A 27,489-nucleotide genomic window follows, 5' to 3' on the forward strand; every position below is an offset into this window, starting at 1 on the left:
AAGCATATATCATTAGTTTAACCTGGAAATTATAATCTCAGAAACACAAATCTGGTAACTAAGAGACACCAGAGTTTTAACAATATCATTTACAGACAGGGCCCTTCATTATCAGTGTTATAGTAATCTACTTAACTGAATTAGGGAGATAGGTCCTTTGAATGCAAGTCACATAAATAGAAAATAACTGGAGACAGGCCTTTTGTATCTAACTCACATGTTTGGAAAAGCCTATAAACAAGCCTTTTGTGCATAAGTTAAGTGTATACAAAGGTGCTGGATACAGGCCTTTTTTATGTAAGCTACGTGCATAGAAGGGACTGGATCCTGGTCTTTTGTGTATAAACCACATCCGTAGAGAGACCTGAAGACAGACCATTTGTGAGTAAGTCATGTGTATGAAAAGGCCTTTTGTATGTAAGTCACTTGTATGTAAAAGTCAGAAAACAGACTTTTATATGTAAGTTACATGTATAGAAAGGCCTGGAGTCAGACCTTTTGAACATAAGTCAAATTATGCATATATCTGGCGGTTTAAACAGTGAACTATCAGTAACTGTCATTTTCTTTTCACTCCACCATGGATGTACACCAATTAAAATGCTAATACATTTACAACTAATATTAAACTTCATTAATTCATTACTTTTTGGTCAATTCCTGACTGTGGAAATGAGAGGACAGAACTGGCCACACACACAGAGGTGTTTCTACCACAGTATAATTCTGTGTTAGAAGAGATGTCTTCACGTGGCCATTTGTGGAGCTATACAGTCATATGCAGGATTCCAAGGTCATAACTTCAGATGTGACTTCCAAAGTGGTTTTGTTCCACTGCTGATATTATGTATGTTGGTGTGAATGGGTCAATAAGCTGAAAAAAGCAACGTTATTGTAGTCATTCCTACATAAGCTTTAGCCTAGCAAAATCCCCATAGGTGCCTAGATTACAATTCACATATTCCTGTATTGCAGCAACTAAAATGGTAGCTAATATGAATACAGAAATTGCCCTAAATTCTATAGTAAAAGCCATTCAGAATATTTCAGTGGTTTCTATATCACCCATGTAATAATTTCAAGTGTTTTTATTGTAGTCAACCAAATCAATCATTGAAAAGGTCACACAGACAAACCAATCCAGAAAAAAATACTAAAAGGAATACCCAACCAAGCTAGAAACTTTACAGTGTAATACCTTACACCTCCTGTAGTGGAGAATTATGGGATACATGCAAATGACCACATAAGGACATATCAGTGTTTCAGCTACATGGCTTTCGAATCCACCCATCCAACCACATCCATCCACAACCCCTTTTTCCCATTTTTTTCAGATGGGGTCAGGGTATCACTTCAAAAGTGGCAATCATCTAGGGCCAAGGTTTACACTGCCAGGTGACTAGCCCCGCCACAGTAGTTACTCCACACCACACATCTGCATGCACACTCACAACTATGGCCAATTTATTGTGTCCAATCCACCTACTGAATGTCTTTGGAACGTGGGAGGAAACCCACACAAATACAGGGAGGACATCCAGAAGGCACCCCAGCCGAGAATCGAACCAGGGAACCTCTTGCTGTGAGGTGACAAAACAATCTGCTGCACCACTGTGCTGCTGCCAAACGTGACTTCTGAATGCCCATGACTTTTCACTTTTTAATTTATAAGTCTTTATGGGTACATTTAGGTACAATGAAGCCAAAATCATAGGGGTCATTTAGGATATTTTGCTGAAACACTTGTCTTTCTTGCAGCTATTTTTTTGTTTGTTTTCATTGTAAACAACTTACATATTACTGTCCCAGATTGCTTAGTATCTTGCAGTACATTTCATATATACAGAGTTACAAAAATTTATTTAATAGCTCAGGTATAAAAGTGAGAATCATATCTTCAATATTTATTAGTCATTATAGCCAAATGTGAACACCTACATATATGCATTCATCTTGCCTCCACATACAAAAATATACACATACACATACACCCAGACACACACACACACACACACACACACACACACACACACACACACACACACACACACACACACACACACACACACACACACACACACCTCCTGAATGAGTTTATATCACTTGTACTGCCACTTAATGAATATTTAAGTTGTACAATGAGTGAAAAATTGAAGAAGTTATAAAACTTAAAATAAAAAGATATAAAAATTGGATTAAAAATAAATTATATCCAGAGGATGTCTTAACTTCCATGGCTTGCTTCCTAAAGATTGCACTATTATGGCCTATTTACACACACACACACACACACACACACACACACACACACACACACACACACACACACGCACACACACGCACACACACACACACACACACACCTCAAGTCATACACCCTGTCATATATTTCCTAACATAATTATAAAAGTGTTCAGGAACATATTCAGGTCACTGTTGTTTTTTACGTAATTATTTGAATTACTCTCTTAAAACAAATTGGAATGACAAAGAGTTTAAATGTGTAAGGTAAAGCTGATAATCTCACATTTTATTAATATGTATGGATTTTATAGACAGACAGATATAAGTAGACACATATGTATGGATTCACTATGTAATTTAAAATACTGAAATCACGAATTTCAGTATTTCGAAATTACATAGCCGAAGACACAAAACACCGAAACCCTAAAACCGCGAAATTCAAAATCCCGACGCTACACTACAGATACAGTACACACAAACACATACACATCACTCCCCCCCAACTCAAATATAATATCCTACACTACAGATAAGCAGGGTGGCAAGCCCCCCAGCACCCCCATCCCCCTACTTATGTATACTAACTCCGAGATCGCACAATCAGACACACACACAAGCAACTCACTCCCACACATTACACACACACTCGCACACACATCACAGTCAAAACACACACTGAGAGACACTAAAGCCCCTAACCAATAGACATACACATACATACATACCCAAACTTGCATCTTACCATTCACACACCACAACACCAGAAGCGCTAATTCAAAATCTCTGTACTTCGGGATTTTGAATTTCGTGCTTCTGGTTTTCCGGTATTTCAAGACTTCGGTATTTTAATTTTAAAATACTGAAATTCGGAATTTTAGTATTTAGAAATTAAAAAGGGAACCTATATGTACACATGGATCTACTACGTTTGGTCGAAAACACATTTGGTCGAAAGTCCATTTGGTGAGCAAACTTGACTGAAAGCTCACTTCACTGAAAACTCATTTGGTCAAAACTCATTTCATCAGAAGTTATATATGGCCCCTTCCCCACTGAAGAGTGATCCTGGAGTTAGAATATCAAGTAAGGGGGGGTGCAGTCCCCAACATTGGGAGGGTGTGGGGGGCATAGTTCCCCACATAGTTTGAGTATATATATTGTCTTGTGGAAAGACTTGTTCAGTGCAGTTGTCAATATCCATGTCTATGGTTTAAAACATTTAGAATAGTTGGGAGTCTACACCCCCCCCCCCCCCCACACCCACCTTACTTGATATTCTAACTCCAGGATCACACTTCCATGGGGAAGGGGCCATATATAGCTTTCAACCAAATGAGTTTTGATCAAATGAGTTTTCAGTGAAGTGAGCTTTCAGTCAAGTATGGTCACCTATTTGAATTTCGACCAAATGTGTTTTCGAACAAACGTAGTAGACCCATACGCATATATTTATAATGGAAAAGTAGGTATATGATACATGGTCATTTTGAGAAGCCTAATTAAACTAGAAACACATATCTATCATCTGTTCAAATGACGTTTCACAAGAGAACAGCAATGAGTGAAAAAAAATGACCAAATGTTACTTTGGTATTATGCCAGATCGATCCATCTGTAACTTCTGTCATCTAGGAAGGTTGTTTTTCTAGGGGGCTAAACATCATGTGGGAGACAAACCCTCCCTACTTATATCTTACAATGTTAGGGTCATACCCTGTTGAGAAAGGGGAATGTTAAGTGATAATACAGGTGGCAAACTTAACTAAAACATAATGTTAGTTATTCATACTGCTGTGAAAGGGATTAATTTGGCAAAGTGTCATTTGGTCACTTATTTTAAGTCAATGCTGATTAATGAAATAGCTTTCTTACCAGATTTCCTGTAACTTGGCAAATGTCTCCTTTCTAGATATAATCATATTAGCATGTGTGTGTGTGTGTGTGTGTGTGTGTGTGTGTGTGTGTGTGTGTGTGTGTGTGTGTGTGTGTGTCTGTGTGTTCAAAAGTCATGGCAGTTATCTTCCATTAATAAAGCAAAGCTAGAAATTATTTAATTGACATTGTTCAAACACTGTAGAAAACAATGATAAAACATAAGGAAATGTGTAACATTATCACTGGAAGTAACTTTGTTGTCTCTAAAAGTAAAGGATTGACAGGTTTATTCCTCAAGAAGTAGCCGTACATTTCACAATATCTCCTCAATGGCATTCAAAATGCCGGACTCATAGTCTGCCTGCACGATTAACAATAGGTGTATGCCACAAACCATGTTTTTTATCAAATGTCAAAAAGAAAATAGCCATGGCAAATCTCCAATTAAAAGGTTTAAATAGCAATATGATTAGAAATTAACTATACTGTGCTTTATCCTCAGTTCTTTTGGTTTCACTTGTTGTTGGCGTGGTTTGTCTCTTGCTCCTGCGGTTCATGACTGGAAATTAACATTCTTTGGACTTCATTTCTGATTTCTGAATAATAAAAAAAATTACAGAATTGTATCTGTAGTAAATGCATCTAATAACATACATCATATTTACATTTTAGAGAGCATACATAGAATATAATATTAAAGAGTCCAATATTTAAGGTGACATGAATAAATGTATAATTTCTGTCAGACATTAAACTTTTTGATTTTTCTGACAAACAAATGCACTTTAGTTCTATCTCATTGTATCCACGTGGAAAATAATTTTAAAGAGTAGATCTTAACAAGTAACAACCACTATTGGAAACCTAGTCTAAGGTAAATGAAAAAAAAAATTCTCCTTTTTTATTGTTTACCTTGAAAAGAGGTAAAAATGAAAACTCCAGGAAATACGATGTTTTACTAGTGAAGGTGAGGTGTCTAAAGAAAAATGTACATATACTATCATTTTACCTGCCATTACTACTTTTGTTTTAAAATACAATACTGAAATGTAAATGGCAGCTTAAAAACCAAAAGTAAATAAAACGTATTCTTAACTTAAAAATATAACAGGATAATGAGAGGGAGGTGCTTGCTTACAGAAAGCACTGGAAAACTTTCAACAAATTGTAAACGTAGGCTTTTATCAGACTAATAACTGAGATTCTGCAGGACCTTTAAATGATTATTTTGTACATGTATATACTGTAGCCATGATTCCACAACTAAAATAGTTATTAGTGACTTCTGACACTACAGTTATCTAATGCAAATCTGCATTTAATCCTGTAAGCTACATCTGGTCACTTTTACAGACACCTATCTTTTTCTGTCATTCAGTTTGGTTATGGTTATCTCTACTTTTCATGCTTATATAGTAAATGCTGTATTTGCTAAAATATAAATTGGTATTGACATTAAAGCATGGTTTCTAGTTCCACATGAAGATATTAACATAATATTTTATACTGCAACATATAAAGGATATCTGCATAAAGCTCATTTAAAGTATCATTTTACATTCTGAATGCTATATTAAACTTGGCTACTTCAAACGCAGTTTAAAGAAACACCAGTGACTGGCAATGAGCAGAGGTGCAATCGAAAGGTAAAACTGTTAGAAACTAAGCATATAAGTGGCAAACTAAAGATGTAATGCAAAATGTTTTTTGTTGTAACTGTACCTAACAAAATTACTTGTCCTCATTTTTCTAAATTCAGTTTAATATCTGTAAACTTGCAGTGGTACATTATAGAACTGTTTTAGAGTATTGCACTCTCACTGATTCACACTATTAAAATGAAGCCTCGTTTTATTTGAGGCATTTACCAGGCTTAGTCCATCAAAACTCGTCATTGTTAAAAAATACACATAATATATTATAATAGTTAAAATAATGCTGTTTAAGCAATGCAAATTTTTAACAAGGACAAGTTTTGTAAAAGATTAAGCTTACATACTGCAAATTCAGCTGGCATACATTAAGTTTTACATGGGTTCTGGTTTCTCTCTGTTGTTGTGAAGTCTGAATATTGTTAAAAGTTAGTTATCTCTTTTTTAATGGTATATAACATAATCAGAAAATATAGCTCTGTTCTAATTTTAGTATGAACTTTTATTTATTTAGATAGTGATTTACTAAGAGAGTAACCATATGAATGGAATACACGTATCGCTTTATACTTATTAACAGAAAACAACTAGGCAATCTAGATACAAGATCTCTTTAATGGTATCTTGTGATTGCCAGGCTAGGTATAAAATATAAAAAGTTCATAAAATTAGCACTACATATATTTACACTGCTATATTTCTGGTACTGCACAATAAGGTTTCTGCCATGCCACTTGAAACTGATTTTCAGCTAAGTCAAAAATAAATAAAATGGACAAATATAATCAGGAACTCTTGCCTTTTGTAAGGTTTGGGCTACAAACAGTTAATTTTTCCAAACAAGTATCATACTGATGTTTTATTTGCTTGTCTTTATGAGGTAGCATGGTAACAATAAATGATAATAATAATACTATATCACGATATATGACAAGTTTTGAGCATTATTTGTTAGATACCGCTATTTCAGAGGTACTTATTTTATATCATAACAGCACTTCTTTTTTTGTGAAGCATGTTAAAGTGTAAATGTTGACGTGTTTATCCATGATTTTCTATAATGAAAATTTATAATTTAGTGATTCAGTAGTTTTTAATAACTCACTAAAATTAAAATTATTCTCCTTTATCAAATATAATGTATCTGTCCTGATAATACATTAAAGTGAAAAGGCCAAAACTATTTGCCATATATAATGGTAGGTATTCATTGTCTGCTAGAGGTTGTAGAGAATATCCATCTACACACAAACACACAACACACACACACGCGCACACACACACACACACACACACACACACACACACACGTGTGTGTGTGTATGTGTGTGTGTGCATAAACAGATAGATAGATAGATAGATAGATAGATAGATAGATAGATAGATAGATAGATAGATAGATATAGATGCATCATTATTCAGTTTAATTTCCTGCTGTTCCCCTTGGTTATGGACTTTAGCAAATACTGCTTCTATCTAAATGTTTAACTATGAAATGTTTTCATCAGCTGTGACTTCTAACCAGGAAATACATACTGTTTTGACCATTCTTCATGTAAGGATTAATACACATACATGTAAATCTCAGACTGAAGTCCAAAACACATTTTCTAGATTACTGTATCACACAGATATCATAACAGACCTGCTTGGTAAAGTTCTGCTACGTCACAAAAGCAATGTTTCATGAATATTATCATATGCTAGGCTCTGTGCTGATACATACTGTGAGCACATGGCATGGACCTCATAGCTGTCAAAACAAAATTAAAGGTATACAAAGCACAAATCTTTAAGTATACGATCCTGTTTGAAGCATGTTACCCACTGAAAAGACTACATTAATACTGTAAATAAAGTTTATTTTCAAATAGCATTTCAGTAAAAACATATTTCAAAAGACTACTTTAAAAGAGAGAAGACAATATTTACTTTGTGATTTTTTTTTGCTTTTTTATATGGATCCATTTGTATGCATAATGTGTATTTGGAACCCATTATTGCACAAATTATACTTTTTCTGTGAAATGACTTGTTACATACCACTAGGCAGAAAAATGCATATCAGGGTGATTTTTCTCTTAATATTCTATACCACCATTACAAGCAAAAATGACTTTAATATTGTAAAGACCTTTTAATAAACTACTGGATTGTTGCAACAAGTCTTTGGTTGTACTAAAACATTTCCTTCAGGATGCAAAAAGCATAACACATTCAAAATCTGAATAAAAATACATTTTATCCATGAAATGGTTTAATCACATGGCCTGCTTCATGAAAATTAGAATGGTGTGTGTGTCTACTAAATACATTTGTGTAAACCCACTGTATTATTTTTATTAGTTTCATAATTTCTAAATGTTTTTGCTGTCTTTCTCATATAATTCTAGAAAACTGTGTAGGTTTTTCAACAATTCAGACATAAAACTTTCCTGCATTTCTGCTCATAATTAAAACAACTCTTTAAATCTGAAATAAAAGTTTATTTTGCATATGCTTATAAAGTAACTTTATCATGTAGTCATCATTTTTGTTAATATTCTGCATACTTTCAAACTAAAATTAGTAAATACTTATTGTGTTGTTAGCATAAATGCAAGTCAAATTTTCATAAATGAAATGCATCATTTCAATTGTAATGTAAAATCTCTTTAAGTGAGAAGGAATTAGTCATATTTGGGTTTATCACTAGCTATATAATGCTATCAGTGTATGGTTACCTCTCCTACTTTTTGTCTTCACAATAATTAAGGTAGAATACCCGTATAATCATAACATGGTAGCTTATTAGAAAAATCAACAATCTGCCATGCTGCAATTAGTTGAAGACACCTGTCAGCCTGCTAGATTTCCCCCGTCATTTACAATTTTCCTGTACTATATGCTCAGTCACTAAAGCACTACAGAGAATCAGTAGTTTATATTTAAAGCTCCTTTTGTTTTAGTATCAGTCAACAGCAAGTTTTGCTTATTTTGTGGCATCAAACTCTGTGACTGAATTGTTGCTTTCTTTTTAACTTTTACTGGTAGGTTTGGTGTCTAAATTCAATAATTCAAACGAATGCCCGCATATGGAACAGTTAAGGTCACATGAAAGAACAGCAAATTGTTTAATGTACAGATTCATTCATTTAAAGGCATCAAAAAAAGAAATTGCTGAAGTCTGTTCTTTACAGCAGAATACAAACAGAAACCTTTCTCTCTCTTTGATATCCAGAGATAGTCATTTAAATTCACTTTTTAAATACTGGAAGTAAATTGTTTGTGTGGAACAGTCTATATGACACATTTGTCTTGTGTGACTATTAAAATCTAACACAATCACATCTTGTGGTCATGATTAAGTAATTCTTTAAAGCTGCCAGGAGACTTTAGGGATAAACTGATCCTCCATTTGTATTTTCTAAGCATCAGGCAAACAAACTTATGTTACATACCTTCTCCTGTATTTATTTATAAGTATTCATTCTTGTTAAAGCGGCCATCTGGAATAAATAAACCAATGCCTCTTGTGATTTTCATGATCATGACCCTTAAGAATCTAAGTTTTATGTTTAAATGTGACGTCTCACTTAAAAATGGTATTTGCAAACCAAGAAATAAAGATTACATTGGGCAGGTAAGTTACACACTCACATTCCATATAGGCTGTTAAACAGACACCTGCTTGTATGGCATGATCCAGGCATCACTTGTTTTAATGTATAATTTGATTTATCACTGGATTAAGTAACATGTGAAGGTGTATACTTCCTAACAGAGATGGTGTTACATGATTACCAATTCTAAATGTCTCACAGCTAATGTAGCACATATACACAACAAATGTGATTAGCGGGTTTACTAGAGAAGAAAGGCAAGCATTTCTGCAAAATTACATCCCAGTATTAGAATATGTGAAAGAATCATTTGTAATTATTCAGCAAAGTAGGTATATAATGTAACAAGCCACATTTATCCTAAAGAAAATAACAGTTTTTTTTATATACTGCTAAGCCAAATTAACACATACATGTACAAAAACATACATCAATGATAGCATAATAATTACAATGACATCAGAAAGAATATATTTTCACAGACTTAGTACTCACAGGCACATGCTAATACAAACAAAAAAAACTTATAAGTATTTAAATGTGTATATTCCCATCAAATAAAAAATATGGTACCATAATAATTCTAGCCAATTATATCATCAGCCAACATATGTACTTTAATAATATAATTACTGCTTTCTGCCAGCTTTGGTGGACCGTGACAGTATATATAAAAGAAAGTAGTCTACAATATACAGAAGTCTGCCAAACGTCTAAGTGCCTTCTCAGATATATCAAATCTTAACTCTCTAAAGCATGGCAATTTTCAGTGTCACTTCAGTTTTCTCAAGTCACTGTTATGCAGTAGCAGATGACCAACACCTCCACTAGATGGCACTAAACCTTCCAGACTGCTACTACCAAAGCTGGATTCCTATAACACAAATTATATGGCTCTTACATAGCCCATTACACCATGACAGTTTCATTTCTGACAAGTTTTCCTGAAAAGAAGCACCTTACTCTCTGAGGAAGGGATAACGAATGCACTATTCAAAAGCAAAATATTGCCACCAAAGAGACACAAAACAAGTGTTATACTCTGAAACTGGCCTACATGTTAACCCATGGGAAAAATACCCAGCCAAATGGATGTGTACAAAATAAACAAAAGAGTAAACAAGGCAAAGGCAAAGCATCACCAGCGAGGACAGTCAACATTTTAAACGAACTTCAGAAAACATCCATTTAGTCTTCAATGTTGTTAAATTCAGTAGATCTCTTAAACAACTCTTATGTTGTTGTGCAAAAACACCTGATATAAACAAAGGTAGAGTATACAGGCACAGTCAGTTCAGTATAGACTTCCACACCACATATTGCTTGCTGCATGTAGTTCTGAAATTGTTTAATACAACTAACCTTTTTGTGATGCAGTAAAGCTGTGAATCAGAAAAGTTTCTAGTATGTTTTTCTTGTAAAAGCCTGGTTGTGGGTATTTGCACGAATGCATGCCAAAAACTGTTTTTGCTGTCAAAAACTTCTAGCCGTTCTAATTTGGCTGACTGCAATATTTGTCATAGCTGCTGTCCTGTCTAGCTGTGGTGAGACTTCTTTCTGTTGAATTACCTTTTACCTGTACCACACATAAATTAATTTTATTACTGATGCAGCTCATGCCATTTCTTTTGGAAGTCAGTTCAAAGTTTACAGCACTCTATCTATGGTAAGCCAGTTCTCACTTTACCCTATGGAAGAAAACTTCCCCCCACCCAATCTTATCTGAGATTTTCAGTATAGGGACATAAAGCACATTTTTTAAAATTGAAAATATCTTTCCTTAATGAGTTTTTATTATACACATAGGTATTTAAACTCTTGGCCCATCTCCCAGTGACTGTTCTAGGATTTACATATAGAGGCCCTTAATTTCTTCTTTACCACCATTTGGTTGAGAATCTGCACCAATCTTGCCGTTATTTTTTTAAACAGAAAATCTCTGTTCATTTCATGCAGCATGTTTTGCTTCTAGAACTGTAAAGGTGGAGACAGAAAAGTTCTTAAAGCTCTCTATAATATTGTTTCATACTAAGCAGACATTGTTATATCATGAGATACAAGCACCTAAAGGCTATTTTCTTCTCATATTTGTAACACCTGCCCTTCCCCATAGACTGTGTTGGTGCAGTTCAATTAATAAGGTTCAACAGCACGTGCACTGCTAGGTTTATACAGCTTCACACATGGTGCTGCTAAAGTATCTAGCAAATAGCATAAAGGAAGGAGACACATCTGCTATTCCTCATATCCAGAAATGCAATTATTTAACTGAGTCACATTTAAAATCTGTTTTGTGGGCCGAATAACCTTATCAAATGACAGCTTCCTGAACAAAACTAATGTCAATTGTGCATTTGAAAATCACTGCCTTTATTATAAAGATGCAAGGCTCTCATTCAAAATCAGACAATATCATAACTCTTAAATGAAAAGAACATGTCCATTACAATTGTTAAAGGGAGCAAAAACATCTACTTCTCCATGTAAGGGAGCATTCTCTGCGCACACCCTGGATCCCCCAAACATAATGCATAACATTGTGCACCCATGGAGAAGAGGGGATCGTTGTACATCCACTCCCCTGAGGCTGTACACTTTTCAAGTTGATGACTAATGACCTGCTGCTACAGGAAGCCTCGCCCATCTGCAAACATAGTGTTTTCTTTGCCAATTTATTAGAGATTACATAATGAAAGCATTGTTTTTTTCTTTCATACTTTTATATACTTCAAACTGTGTGACTGTTGATACAGCACTGTTTCATTTTAGTCTGTTTGGTGAGAAGGAATTTGATAAGGTCAGCTTTATTTAGCTCAGATAGACACCCTTTATACTGTAAATAACAGATTTCAGTTGTTTAGCTATTTTGGAGTTTACCACAGTTATACAATATATTTTGACCACAGAGGAAACAGGATTTAATGACTCTGTCGTGTAATCTGCAAATCTGTATAAAATGTTGACTGCTATACCAGTGACCTTTCTGCATCATATTGCAGACCCTTATTGTAACTCCTGTTGCATATTTCAAGTCATGCTATGACTTCTAAACCTATCCATTTTAACAGCTTTAGATGCAGCTACTGATAACCAAGTGTCTTTGCATATCTCCTATCTGGCATGTGTACAACAATGTAAAGAAATGTGCTTAGTCTTTCTCCTTCTGCTGTACCTAGACTCATTACCCGATTACATTTTCAAAGAAGTTTATAAATCAAGTTTGCCAGTACTTTTCCCATGTGATATCATGTAGTCTTAGACATGGAGAGAAGGGAATTTGAAGCATCCCACAATATTTCTGTTAGAAGTAGGCCTACACGTTTCCTCAAACAAGAATCAAACATGGCTACCTCACAGCCACCAGTTATCTAATGGCTGTAATGTGGGATAATTTCTAGTGTTCAAGTTTTATAGAGTTACTATTCAAACTGACAGAACAAGACTTTTATGTTATTATTCTGTTTTAAACTGATTTCGTTTCTCCATTTGGTGTAAAAAAATCTTAAGTATTTGCCTTTATTCTTTCTCATTTTCCATACAGTCTTACAGTTTTGCATTTAAAAGTCACAGACTCATCATTTGTTTTTCAGCTGAGTCCCACCAGAAAATGTTATTGACTGCTGATACAAATCACTGAGAAAATAATAAATAAATAAACAAACAAAAACATGACCCATGAAGATACTAGCTTCCCAGCTAGGCTGCTATAATGGGGTTTGGAGAGCATGAAAACGAGAGTTTATTTTCAAAGCCTAATGTGTTTAGGCCCTCGTTACTTCATCAGTCTCTATTTACACAAGGCTGATCAGGATACTTCAATGGCAAAGGAAACACAGCAGTCCATTCATTTCAGTTGTGGTCTGCTGAAGGAGTCTGGTATGCTTCCTTTGCCAGTGGAGTTTCACCTTACATTGGGCACCTTATGAGTGGTTGATTAGGACACTTGTTTATGCGACATATGTGTACATTTTATCTGAGATGATTACACTTTGCGTAACATCTTACATGTGTTTACTCGAGTTCATCAAGTAGAAAACATCTAAATAAATGTCATGCACAAAGTAGCAGCTTGGTGCAGCAATACATTTGGAAATCTCAACAAAGAAACTCCCAGACAGGCTTTATATACACATGGTACTATCATCAACTTAAACAGACATATTCTTTTTGCATTTAGTAAACATTACCATTCCACGCACTGGCACAAGCAAGAAAGCAACACAGTACTGCAATATATATGATAAACATCATGCAATATGCTAAAGACTGAAGTTCAGTAAACGTAGTTTGTCATGCAGAGCTTTGTGATGTGTCATTTATTTGCAGTAGTTTGTTATATCCTTCAGAGATTTGCTACAATCACTTTACAGCATTTCACACTTTTCATTAATTCAGTTCATATTGTGGTAATTTCAGTTTTACTGCTTCAGGACATACACCATTACAAAATTATCAAATTCTCTGAACTGACTGGTACCGTTAAATGTTTATTCTTTCTTTATTTCTGTGATTTAATCTGCTTGTAATATACTTTGTTTCATATGCTTCACTTGAGTTTCCATAGTTTAGAAGTATGAATCTATTGGTTTTACTATAAATTCTTTAGCCTCACATTTTTCCACACTTCTGCTTATAACAAGTTGCCTAATTAATTGTTGATCTTCAATACGCACTGTTAACATATATTAGATTAAAAGTGGGAAAACAGTTGCATTCTATAAGGGAAGTAAAAAAATTAAGTCAGATTTTATTTTATTTCACAAAACATACAAGTATACTGAAATGGAACCACAGATATGCAGAAACCCGTACACACACAAGTTGCTGTGTTTTTTAACAACATAATGCTTGACCTTGACACAAGTCTGAGTGTGAAAAAGCTTAAATGAGTTAATTAAAACAAAAGGAAGCAAACCAATGCAGATCTTTTCCATAGAGCATTCATCAAACACCTGGCTAAGTTTGAAAACATCAGTTTGCCTCAGTGATGTCCATTAAAGAAGCTGTCAGCTCCAACCCATCACACCACAACAGAGACCCAGCATATTTGACCAAACTGCTGTTATGGAGACCTAATTAAGTGCAGATGGAGTTGTTCAGTAGGTGACCTGGTCAGACCTTTGCAGCAGTAACTAGCATCATTAGTTTTAAAAATTGTGAATAGCACAAGCCTTCTGAATGTCTGTGTGCATGTGTGAGGGTGTGTGCATCTGCATGAGTGTGTGTGTGTGTGTGTGTGTGTGTGTGTGTGTGTGTGTGTGTGTGCGTGCGTGCGTGCGTGTGTGTGTGCGCGTGTGTGTGCGTGCGTGCGTGCATGCGTGCGTGTGTGTGTGTGTGTGTGATGCAAACACACACACACGTGAGTGTACACATACATGTATGTGTTTATGTCTGTGTGGCTGTATGTGTGTCTATCTGTTTTGTGCATCATGTTTAACAATCATAGTATATTTATAAACAATGGCTGCACTCCATCCTTAGTAAATCTCAAAATAGAAGGATGCCACAGTAACACAATTTAGTCTAATTTTTAGTTAAGGACATACTGTATGTGGAGTGCTGAGTTGCATTATATTTTAAATAATGCATTTATTTATTTTTTATTGTTAAAAGAGTAAGCACATCAGTCCTTCTTTATCTCTTTTTTTATCAGTCAGAAACAGAGGCAAAGAGATATACAATACACACACACAAACATATATAAAATTACGTGATGACTGATCAACAATGCAAATAACTGACACACAAATGAGAGACAAAAAAGACTAAAAACATAAATCGGTGACAGCTAGAAAAGGTGATTTACTAAACATTAGATACTTCTATCTCTCAACAAAACCTGCATCAAGCATCATCTGAATAGTGGCACTGTTAGGGAAAGGCATTTTAGTAACGTAATGCGTAGGGTTAGTGTCAGAGGCAGGGTTAGGGTTAAGGTTAGCACACATGAGCATTTGCCCCCTGCATCACCTTCTCATGTGTGATAACCCTAGCCTTATTCCTACGCCTGACTCCAACCCTACATATTTCATTACTAAAAACCCTTTCCCTAACAGCACCTCTGCAAAAGCCAAAAAAACACAGATCATGCAGAACACCAAACAGCACAACATTAAATCTCTTACTTAACCCTTACTCTAACTTTAACCCCTGAACTTTCGCACATACAAACTAACTACTATAATCCAGTCTTGCACATCTTCTTACCTATATTATATAAACTGTGAATTCAACCAAAGTACATTCACACAAAATAGGCTTCGATCATTTGGGCAGCCACTTTTTTTTTTTATATTTATGCAGACTTGTCAACTAAATGTGTTGTGAACTAACTGGATTGCACTCATTGCTCTCTCTCTCTCTCTCTCTATATACATATATATATATATATACACACACACACACACACACACACACACACACACACTATATATATAGATGGCCCTATTCTTTTAGATGAGATGCAGAGAATATGAACATTTGAAATGTCAGTATGTTAGCATCAGCATCAAAACATCCATATGCTTCTGTGCAACCTCGGAGCAGGAAAATAACCAAAGTTGTTTTCATTGTTTCACAGGGAGGGGGCAAATCCCTTGTACCCCCCCACACTCCTGCCATATATACTACTTCTGAGATTACACAACCCCTGGGGTAAGAGCATACTCTCCTACCCTAGGGATTGTCCATCTCAAACACCTGTTGACCATCTGTTCTGTTGACAAACCAGATGTTTGCAGTACCACTCCTGTCTTTCTCTCTCTCTATACACACACACACACATATATATATATATATATATATATATATATATATATATATATATATATATATATACATATATATGGGTCTACTTGAGTTGGACAAAAGACCAGAAGATCGAAATCCGGAATGCCAAGATGAAAACAATGAAACCGCAGAACACCGAAAAGCGCGAAATTCAAAATCCTGATGTTACAGAAGTTGAATTAGTGCTTTTAGGCTCATAAGTTCATACTAGGCTATCTGCCCTAGGGCATTTATAAGCCTAGCCAGAATGTGTTTGGCTTTCGCCACCCATTTTAAATTTATTTTGCTATGCCCTTTTTCGAGGTTAGTATACTGTGCCTCTGTCTAACAGTGACACAGAAGTGATACCCGGGGTAAACCTACGATCTCCCATCCACTCATCAAGATTCCTCTTGAAGAGAGTCAATGAGGGACTCTGCCTAACTTGGACTGGGATTTTATTCCAGAGTGAAGGGAGCCTCTGGGTTATGAATCTGTCCCTCCAGCATGTCCTATTTATTTCAGTGCTGAGGTTCAAGTCTCTCGAGTGCGTAGCTCGATGGGATTTGGATTTTCTGAGGTGCAGCATGTCCATTAATTCTGGGTTGAACATGGCTTTATACATCAGGCACAGATCGCCACTGAACAGGCGGTATGCCACTGAGTAGAGCTGGAGTTTCTTTAACCGGGCAGCATATGGCATCTGTTTGAGCCCTTTGATCCTCTTGGTGAGGTACTTTTGGGGTCTTTCCAGTTGCTGCAGGTGTCTGGTAAGGTACATCCCAAAAGGGGCATTGTACTCAATTATGGGCCTGATGAGGGATGAGTAAAGAGGCACGATGACCTCCCCTGATCTAGATGTGAATCCCTTCATGATTAGGTGGGCTATATAAAATGTTTTTCTAATCACTTTGGCCACGTGGTTGTCAAATGAGAGATTGCTATCAACTTGGGTCCCCAGGTCCCTAATTACTTCTTCTGTACTTAATGGATTACCACCTATGTGGTAATTTGTGGGCACTTTGTTTACTGCCAAAGGGGATGACTATACACTTTTGGCATTTAGCTTGAGGCCATGGCTCTGGCACCAGTTGTCTGTTTCTATGAGGCCCTTTTGGAGGATGCTTGTGTCAGCTGGAGAGTCGATTATGGCACCCAGTTTGCAGTCATCTATGAACTTGGTCAGCCACAGTCCTTCCGTGTTGGCCTCTACCTCCGAGAAATATATACCGAACAAGAGAGGTCCCAGGACTGAGCCTTGTGGGACACCACTTGTAACTGGTTTGGAGTCTAACATGGCTCCAGCAATTCTAACCATGTGGGTTCTGTCCTTGAGCCAGTTTGCAATCCATCTAGTGACATCGGGGTTTATATTTAAGCTTATCTATAATGCCCGAGTGGGGTATTGTATCGAAGGCTTTTGCGAGGTCCAGGTAGGCTGTGTGGACCACCTTCCCCTCGTCAATGGCCTTGGTGACTGTTTCAAAGAAATCAACCAGGTTTAAGAGGCAGGATCTGCCCTTAACAAAGCCGAACTGGGTAGGATCCAGTGTCTGTAGGTCCCCAATATCTTTATTTATGAGGTCCATGATGATCCTTTCCATAGCTTTGCAGACCAAGCTAGTCAGGCTTATGGGGCGATAGTTTCCAGGATCCGTTGAGGCACCACCTTTATGGAGAGGGACCACTGTTGCTATACGCCACTCTTTGGGCACATATCCTATAGTAAGGCTGAGATTGAACAGTAGTTTTATGTTTGGGTTTAGCTCTTCTTGGAGTACATGTAGGACGCAGCCCGGGACACCATCTGGTCCCATTGATGCTGTGTTTTTTTGCTTTGGAGAGGGCGGCTCTTACCCGAGCATCTGAGATGTCAGGGGGGCAGCACTCTGCTGGGATAGATATTTGCCCTTTTGGTGGGGGGGGGGAGTTTGCACTGCACCTGTCAGCTACTCTGCTGTAGGTAAGTGTGTGTGTATATGAATGTATTTGTGAGGGTAAATGCTGTGTGTAAGTGTGTGTTGTGACTGTAGTGTGTGTGTGTGTGTGTGTGTGTGTGTGTGTGTGTGTGTTTGCCTTGTGTGTCTGTTAGTGCGATCTCAGAGTTAGAATATTAAAGTAGGGGGGTGTGCAGGGGGCTTGCCCCCCGCCTACCATTAGTGTAAGGTGTTTTGTTTAGTAGTGTGGGGCAGTTGTGTGTGTGTTTTTGTGTGTTATGTGTGTTTTGTAAACGTACGTGTTTTTCGATGTTCTGGGGTTTCATTGTTTTCGTCTCGGTGTTCTACATTTCGTTCTTCTGGTCTTTCGTTGTTACGAAGTAGACCTATATATATATAACATTTGTTTACTGGGAAAGTCTGACTTGAAACAAGCTAATTTTCAGCGGAGGCCCAGGGAGAAATGCTCCAGATGCGTGTGTGTGTGTGTGTGTGTGTGTGTGTGTGTGTGTGTGTGTGTGTGTGTGTGTGTGTGTGTATACATGTATATGTATATATATATATATATATATACACATACACACACACACACACACATATGCACGTGTGTTTGTGTGTGTGTAACAATGGTTTTGAATGGTGGGAGGAAATCTAGGTGCATTGAGAATACTCATGCAGACAGAGATGACAGGCACTACTGTATATAAACAGCATCCATACCTGAAAGGTAGAGATCTTGTCACTAAGTCATCTTGCCACACTATTACCTTTTCTTAAACAAGCATTACATGGTAAAAAAATGTATAAACATATTTAAACAAAATGTTCATTTTCATATGTATATTATAAAGTCTGAAAGGTCACCAAGTTGAAAAATGAAAGGCTTTTATCTTTTTTTAATAATTTCTTCAGTGCATTTGGACATGGGTGACTCATCAACTTCATCTCTGTTCCTATGGACAAATGCTTTCCTTCTTCAATGTGAACTGTGCACTCCGAAAAGGAAGATAAGAATGGTGTGGGGTTCTTCCCAACTCAGAATTTAGATTACAAATTATAGAGATCTTAGTGGTTACTTAAATCCAAAGGAAGGAAGCAAAGGACCAGACCTCATTTTTTGACTGTTCTTGACTGACATCATGACCAGAAGAATGCAGCTCAGTAGGCCTCAACCTCTCCATCTCCAGTGCCTTGTATTTTACATTACCACGAGACCTACACTTGAACAGATTACAAGCTCAGAAAACATGACATCCTTGTTCAAGAAGGACAGAAGTTAATTAGATGTTCAGTTTACCCCCATTCCTGGAGAACCCTAGCATGTTTCTTATTCTGAATTACTTTATGGCTTGAAGTATACAGTAATCACCTCACCACTGCACTATTGGTTTGATCTCTGACAGACTGCTATTTATTAATGTAGTAGTTAATTTATTTCAGAAAGCCTTGAAGTGTGCTAAATATAAAAGTACAATTTTCATTACAGCCCATGTTTGAGTGGTAAGTGTATGATAATGTAAGGTTTTACTGGGATATAATTTAGGTTTTACTGATATATTTTTCTGGGAAACAGTAATATATTTTGAAGTAACATATTTCAAAATATACTTATCCTAAATTGCAAAGTAATAATAAAAGTAGAAGAAATATTGATTTATTTTACTGTTCTGATTTATTAAAACTGTCTTTCACAAAAGTATATTATATTCTTAGACTTCAAAAACAAGAAGCAAAAACACAAACAGAGATTAATGAGAGAGAAAGACATCACAGATGTATTTTTCACAAAAGCAAAAATTATATATAAAGTAAAAGGCAAGTAATACTTATCTATTAAACAGTAAGATAAGTGGAATATTCATAAAGAGCTTCAAAACAGTAACAGCGAGTCTGTCTCAGCAACTTTTAACCTAAATACCAGTGGAGATTAAGCAAATAATAAATGCTATTTGAAGATTCCCCCCAACAAAAAAAACGAGAAACTAAATTGTATATTGCTTAGAAGCCATGTTGAGAGATAACTGTCTTGACCCGTCCAATCATTTGCTTTTCTACAGGACTCCCCACCTCTTCCAACCGGAGATCTTATTGAAAAACTGCTGCTGCCTGCAGGGCCTTGGACATTTTCTCCCATTGCTCACACTATGTCACAATAGCTAAGAGGGTGGCAAGATCTGTTAAAAGCTTCAGGGCAGCGTGTATTGTCTTAAAGTGCTAGCACCCTGCTTAGGAGCTCTATGCTGTAGTCCAGTTCTTCCACTAATGAGAGGAATCCTTTTTATTCCTTTTTCTCATGAGCTTTAACTTCAGCTCTTTTGGTAACTTCACATGATTGCTCCAATGATCAGCTAGTAATTGTCTGCAAACCCTTGCTCTAGGGACAATTCCACTGGCCGCAAATGTCACTGCAATTGAAAAGCTCTTAGTATGTCAAGGACAAGTACTAAGGAAGACATTTCACAATTAGAAGGCATATTGTTAGCTCTGATTATCAGACACTAATAAGTCGACATTCTCAACATTTTTCTTGTATTGTGCAGCTAGTTACAGTTTAAATATATTTTCATCTAAATGATATAGGTAGAATCACCTGTTTAGCAATGCTTCTGCATAGGATTGGGTACTGTTTCTCCTATGGTTATGAATGCAGTTATAGAATACCTGGGCAAAATAATTATAGATTGGGCATGAACAAAATGAACAGAACCTTAGTAAAAAAAACAAATAATGAACAAACATACAAAGTCTCAATAATAAGAACAACCTATAAAGAAAATGACAGTATATTTTTGCAGTAATTTATTACATACTTTCTGGTGCAAAGAGAAATATACTGCACTCACACCTACTGTAAGACACACAAACTAAATATTCAGTGAAAACAGTGATTTCCCATGTAGTACTTTGCTCGTTTCTAAAAATGGTATGTCATCACTTAGCTGCAATGTGTATGATTCAGATAAAATGGAAATGTATTTACAGTACATTTATGGGAAATTAATTTATAGCCAGTCTAAAGACTTCTGAGCAACCCAGTCTAAAAGCGGCTTACAAGGTAGGTGTTTATTTAAAACAAAAACATGTGGTATTTAATTATCTACTGCCTTAATTGTTATAATAATAAAATATTCAAAGACTGCAAAAGTCATGATGCCACTGGTGTTCAAAAACATTACTATCATCAATTGTTTTCAATGATGTAGCTGTTTGTTAGCAATTTTACTGTTATGAGTATATACTTCTAGATCTTTTTCATACTGTACAAGCTGTAAATGACTGTAATGGTGTACAACACTTCAAGAAGCTTCTAAATGTGCTTCTGTCTTTAAGTGCTTTTACTATGTCATAGAATATAACAGCTTGAAAGCTGTTGTGGCTGCCATATGATAAGGGACATCCTAGTTCACAACTGTTAATCTTTCTGAGTTGTATTTTTACTCACATTTATTTTATTGAACTCTAGTGCACATATCTTAGATTGTGTATTACTTGAATGAATGCAGCCCATGAATGAAATAGGAAAAAGAGGTAAGCAACTTGACTGTGAATATTTGTGCTTTGGCTTGGAGGGGCAAAGCAAACCAAATCCACTGGCAAATAAATAAAATAGTTTAATCACTTAGTGAAGGCAAGCAAGTGGGAATATATAAACTTATCTATAAATACAAGGGGGCTACTGAGAAACGCAATTTGCAGTTTAATGCTAACCGTTAAATTAGTCAACTGTTGTGTAAGTTTACAGCTTTCCAGCCTATTGCATTTGGTCGACAGGACAGCTGATCAACTTTGTTGTGAGAGTGACATAATTACAAAGGCTGGGGGATATTCCCTTTCCCTAGTATTGTGCAATCTCACAGTTAGTATATTTAATAAGCAGGGGGTCCAGGGGAGCTTGCCCCATATGCAAAAAAATTCCCAGGGATTAATTAACAGGGCTTCCACATCATGGCCAAGTCAACACTATTAGCCTTCCAGAACAATGAGCAGCATAGCTAAATAAAAATGCAGGTGACCAAGGCACTTTGCACAACCAGGAGCCTCTCCTCATAGCTGCAGCACAGATTCACTTCTAGATCATGGACACATCTAAATACAAATAAGGAAACAATAAGGGTGCACAAGAAATCACAGCAACTGATGTGAGTGTGCACACAGCCATTTAATGATGATGTAATCAACAGTAGATGCATACATACATAAATATATGAGCAATGAAAAGACAACCAACACAGACACTGAGACTGGAATTCAGTTCATTAACAGAAGTCATATGAAGAAGGCGAATATCAAAGTGCAAACTGAGCTGCGTAACAAAATATTACATGGGGAGGAAGTCCATAATGTCAAAGGCAATACAGCCATTCTAAGACAGTGAAGTATACATGGGAGATGTGGGGTATAAAATAATACATTTATGTGATGTAACAACCCACACCATACCTAACAACAATGGGGAGCGTTAGTCATCACCCATACTATACCATAAAGGTAATGAAAAAATGCAAATATTACTGAGCCAAGGTGAGTCAGTGCAGCAAATCATTCCACATGCCAGTACAGCAACATTGTAATGTAAAAGTAAGATACTGCAGACATCATACTGCAAGGGGTCATAAAAGCAATTAACTCAGAAATGTATCACATGTGCAGGCATACTGCAGAAATAAATGAATAACAAATGACATTCCCACAGGGAATTGAAACTTGAACTCCCACAATGCAATTTGTCATAGAACCACATTAACAAGAATAGCCACTGAAGCAGTCATAGTGCAGACGATCTACAACACATCACACATTACTACATAAGTACACAGAACAATCAAAGAAGTAATTATAACCATTAACGCCTCATATCCACAAAACCCCCATCCGAACAGTGTCAGAAGAATTCATGAAAATACTTATGTTAGCCATGCATCCCCACAAAAAACCTACACTCATTACGGGTTAGTTTTCCTGCATGGCAATATAATACATGATAGCACTAAAACAGAAACAATCAGGACTGAAACTGAATATTTGCCTATGTCAGTGAAATGTTCCAGACCTCTGTATAAACAGGGCATGCCACAGAAGCAGTGAGAGCAAAAATGATTGGGAAAACACATTTCAGGGGAACAGTACAGTTGATATCAGGACAAGCAAAATGAACATAACTAGGTTAGATCCCCCGAATTTCTTCAAGTGTATATTCAAATCTGCATTATATTAGCAAGGCATGCACAGATGGAGTCATCAGAGAGGTGACTGCATAATACATTTCAGGGGAATGAAATAGCTGTTATCAGGGCAAATAAAATGAACATAGTTGAGTTCAAAGCCCTATATTTCTTCAAGTATATATTTAACAGAACATGAATTAACAAGGCATGCAAGACGTAATTAGAAAAGAAATTTCAGTAGAACAGAATAGTTATCATCAGGACAAAAAATATATGCACATACGTGGGTTACCCGGACGTTTCACAATCATATTGTAAATTTACAGCAATTATTAACTTACGCCACAGAAGAAAATATACTGAACATGTATAAATAAGCAGATATCATGAAAATTCTAGTATAGTGTTGCAGATTGTAAAACAAATGGCAGAAAATGACATAACGTGGGTGGGGATTGAAACCCATCATTCCATGTACCCATCACTGCATGAATTGACTGAGACATGGAATCTCTCATTGGCACATATCCTGTTACTGCATTTTAGACTTTTATAGGATATTATAAGCACATGATAATGACATTTGTCGACATCCTACAAGGTAAGCCATCATTTCTTTGAACCCTTGTCTGCATAACTCATTTTCTCTTGACTACCTTCTGACTCTACAGAAGAAGTTATACAGCAGTTGTCAGAAAGTACAGATTTGAAGGGATATCATCAACAATGTGTGTGTGAATGAATATATCCATGGTGAAAAGAGAGTACAACACTTATGGGATCAAAGCCCTTGCATGTCACCAATTGCTTTTCATACTGGTATAGTGTACCCAGCACTGGATTTGAATCCCTACCTGCCTAAATCACATTCTTCTGACCTGTGCATTAGCTACCGATGCCACAGAAGAAGTTATGCAACAATTATCAGCACACATTTGAAGGGATATTATTAGTAGTGTGTGTGAATGAATATGGCCATGGTTAAAAGGGAACACAACACATATGGGACCAAAACCATACACCTGTGAAAGTGTCACACCCAAGTAGAGTTTGTCATTTCACATCTATTTACTAAGTCAGCATTGTGTCACCAATTGCTTTTCTCAAGAATATACCTCAAAAATCATTATACCCGAACCCCTGCCTGCCTTGCTCACATTCTCTTGACTTGTGCACTAGCTACTGATATCACAAATGAAGTTAGAAAACAGCTGGCAGAAAGCATGCATTTGAAGGGAGTGTGAAGAACATTCACTGCGTGTTGTGTGTCCTGATATACAAGTATACAGCATATGATGTTCATATGTCAATATAACATATTAAAATGCATCATGTATTGAATATAGGGTCAGAAACACAAGTAGTATATTGTAACTGACAATGGGAATGATGATTCTGCTTGCAACTATGGCATACATACCACATTGGCAGTCATCTGTACTGCAAAATGGTGTATCATATCACTTTCCATGAATAAAAACATGTCTCTGTGGTGAAATGTATATACAGTGACACACAACTCAGATATAATCTTGCTTATGGCTATATTGACTGGTGTCTGTATATACATATATATAGGCAAGTCTCTAGAACAAGATAAACCTTGTGATCTACACAGTGAAGGGCACATACAAATTGCAATCATAATATTTTCCAAACACAGTGGGTGCAACTATAAGTTACAATAGTGGTATGCACACAGTATGACAACACAAACTTTAATTTTATTATAATGCTTTAAAAAGAAAGCATTACTAATAATCTTCTAATTTATGAGAATTTGTGCCCCCAAAGTCTGTCAGTCATAACCCCCCTTTGTGATCAGTCATTACATTTGTTCTCCATCACCACATGAGAGTTAATCGGGAGGGGCAATCATTTAAACAGCCACTGAGGTGGTTTGAGGTTTTCTGCTTTTATTTTCCCAGCCCTAACTTTGCTTGTGCCCAGCAGGACAATGAGTACAGGACTGTCCACAGGGGCATTCCCTGTCCCTCCCAGTGTAGCATGAGCAGTGGTTTCCCTAGTCTCTACCACTGAAAATGTACCACCTATTCCCACAGTCCCTGTGGTAGGAAGTTCCACAGACACTGTGGTTAATAAGCAAAAAAAGTAGTAAAAAATATTTCTAGGCATGCCTGTGGAACCACTAGCAGCCCCTGGGAGGCAGTGTGCAAGGTCTGGAGAGGGCAGTATGGTATTATAAGCTCCCTTAGGTAAGAGGGACAGGTAGATTAGTGAGATGATTGTAATGATGAGGACTTAATTAACTGGAAACCTGAGTAAACTCTGCAACAAAGAATAATATGCTGGTAATTTAACATGCCAATAAGCAGCAATCAAGGGAGTAGCTATGCATACTCAGTGTACTCAAATGAGTACATTTTTCCTGAGTATCTCTTGGAAATGTCAGCAGTCTAAAAATCACAAAAACGTTTAGAACTATGTAAATTAATATTTGCAATGTAGAGATATACAAACAAATTATTGTGCAAAAACAGTACACCTCTAAAACTAGTTTTTTTTTTATGGCTATATATGGTAACAGCTAAAAATAATGTGCCTCTTCCTATATATCCGAGGTTAGCATTTTCAGGGTTGAGTACATTTTAAAGTAGTAGCTGGGTAGTGGGGGTGGAAGCATTAGGTTTGAGTACAAAATGTAAATATCTGGCTACACTCCCAGCATGGTGGCATAGTTTTACAATAACTGAAGAGGAATCTCAGTGCCAAGAAGTCCCAGGTAAATGGTATTACAGCAGTAAGTGCAGGATGAGAGAAAAGCATGGGTAAATGCATAAGGTGCTTTATCCTGGAAATATTCTGAGGAAAACAAGCTGATTTGACCACAGACATGTATCTCTAAATGTCAGCTGATTTGGCAAGACCACACCCACATCTTGCAGCACAGTTACAATCTGAAGGCTACTACCACCAGATGGAGGTGGCAAAGTAGACAAAACTTTCAAAGTAGCCTCAGTTTTGGAAGCATTGCATTTCAATTGATTAGCAGCTGAGCTAATGAGAATAGCCACCAAATCACTGGCAAGAGAACACAAACTCAGAATTTTCCAGTAGTAGAACAGAGAGGTAAAAATGGGCGTCATCAGCATAACAGATCAACAAATATGTTTTTGGACCATGAAGCACTATGTAATACATTATAGCAGGGAAAATGTCATTTATATTTTAGCCATATGGGGCCAGTGTTTAATAATAAAAGGGCTACCCTAATGACAAAACTACAGGCACCACCCATGTGGTGAGACAATGCAGTCTCTGATTTGAGGGATTCCATCCCATCTGTCAATGAGCAGACAACAAACACGTTGCCAAATTGGGAAAATGGCTTGACCAACTGATTAAAATTGTTTTTTCCATGTTTTAACTCATTGCTTCCTGTAAGAGTATAGTCATCAGGAAAGTAGCATTTCTGTGTATGCTGTTAGCCTATGCTCATCTTTAAAGGAGACTTCCTTGTATTCTGCAAATGAGCGTACTCAACAGTGTTTCAAAGTTTAAATTCTGAAGTCCTAATACAGATGCATACATAAAACTAAGGCTACAAGGTGACATCTACAATCTGACTTTATTTGCTAAGCGTGTAAAGTAAAATGGTCAGCATGAGATGTACATAATAAGAAGTTATGTACCTACCATAACGTTCCATGTTAGTTGTCTTCTTCTCACCTTCTTTCTTGCTGGATGGGTTCGGAGCTGATCCTCGGCTCTGACTCGGCCAATACTAAAGCTCGAGAGCTAATTCCACCGGCTCGAGGCTCCCCTATATCCCACAATGCTAGGCGGTAACTACTCAGATCTTGTTTGATAGCTAGACCAAGCAATTCTAGTCTCCATAATATGGAGAAGGGTAACCCACCTCTATATAAACCAGAGTGTAAGGTATTCCAGACCTAACAAAAGGGGAAATAGAGGTGGTAGAACGTGTGGGAATGAAACTCCTCCAGAGGAAGATCACAAAATGAATTCCTATCGGTCTGTCCAGGCTTGGGGGAAGGAGGGTGGGGCCTTAAGAAAGAAAGCGAGAAGAAGACAACTAACATGGAACGTTATGGTAGGTACATAACTTCTCAATGTTAAGTTGTCTATCTCGCCTTCATTCTTGCTGGATGGGACCGTGTCCCTAGCACCTTATCCCGGGTGGCCTATAGGAACAGACTCTTGAGAACAGTGGAACCAAAGTTGGCATGGTTTCTGGAGACCATGTCCAATTTGTAAT

General features: G+C 36.7%; 1 long non-coding RNA gene across 1 annotated transcript in view; it reads right to left on the reverse strand.

Annotated features, from left to right (window-relative positions):
* Positions 1–4,395: 4,395 nt before the first annotated feature.
* The window catches only part of LOC122788782, a 71,860-nt gene continuing 48,766 nt past the window's right edge, over positions 4,396–27,489 (reverse strand). The window contains exon 2 of the long non-coding RNA XR_006362732.1: positions 4,396–4,721. This is a non-coding gene — a long non-coding RNA (uncharacterized LOC122788782). The remainder of the gene's footprint in view (positions 4,722–27,489) is intronic.

Source organism: Protopterus annectens, chromosome 14.part0, assembly GCF_019279795.1.
Source record: "Protopterus annectens isolate FY-2018-M chromosome 14.part0, PAN1.0, whole genome shotgun sequence".
Lineage (NCBI taxonomy): Eukaryota > Metazoa > Chordata > Ceratodontiformes > Protopteridae > Protopterus > Protopterus annectens.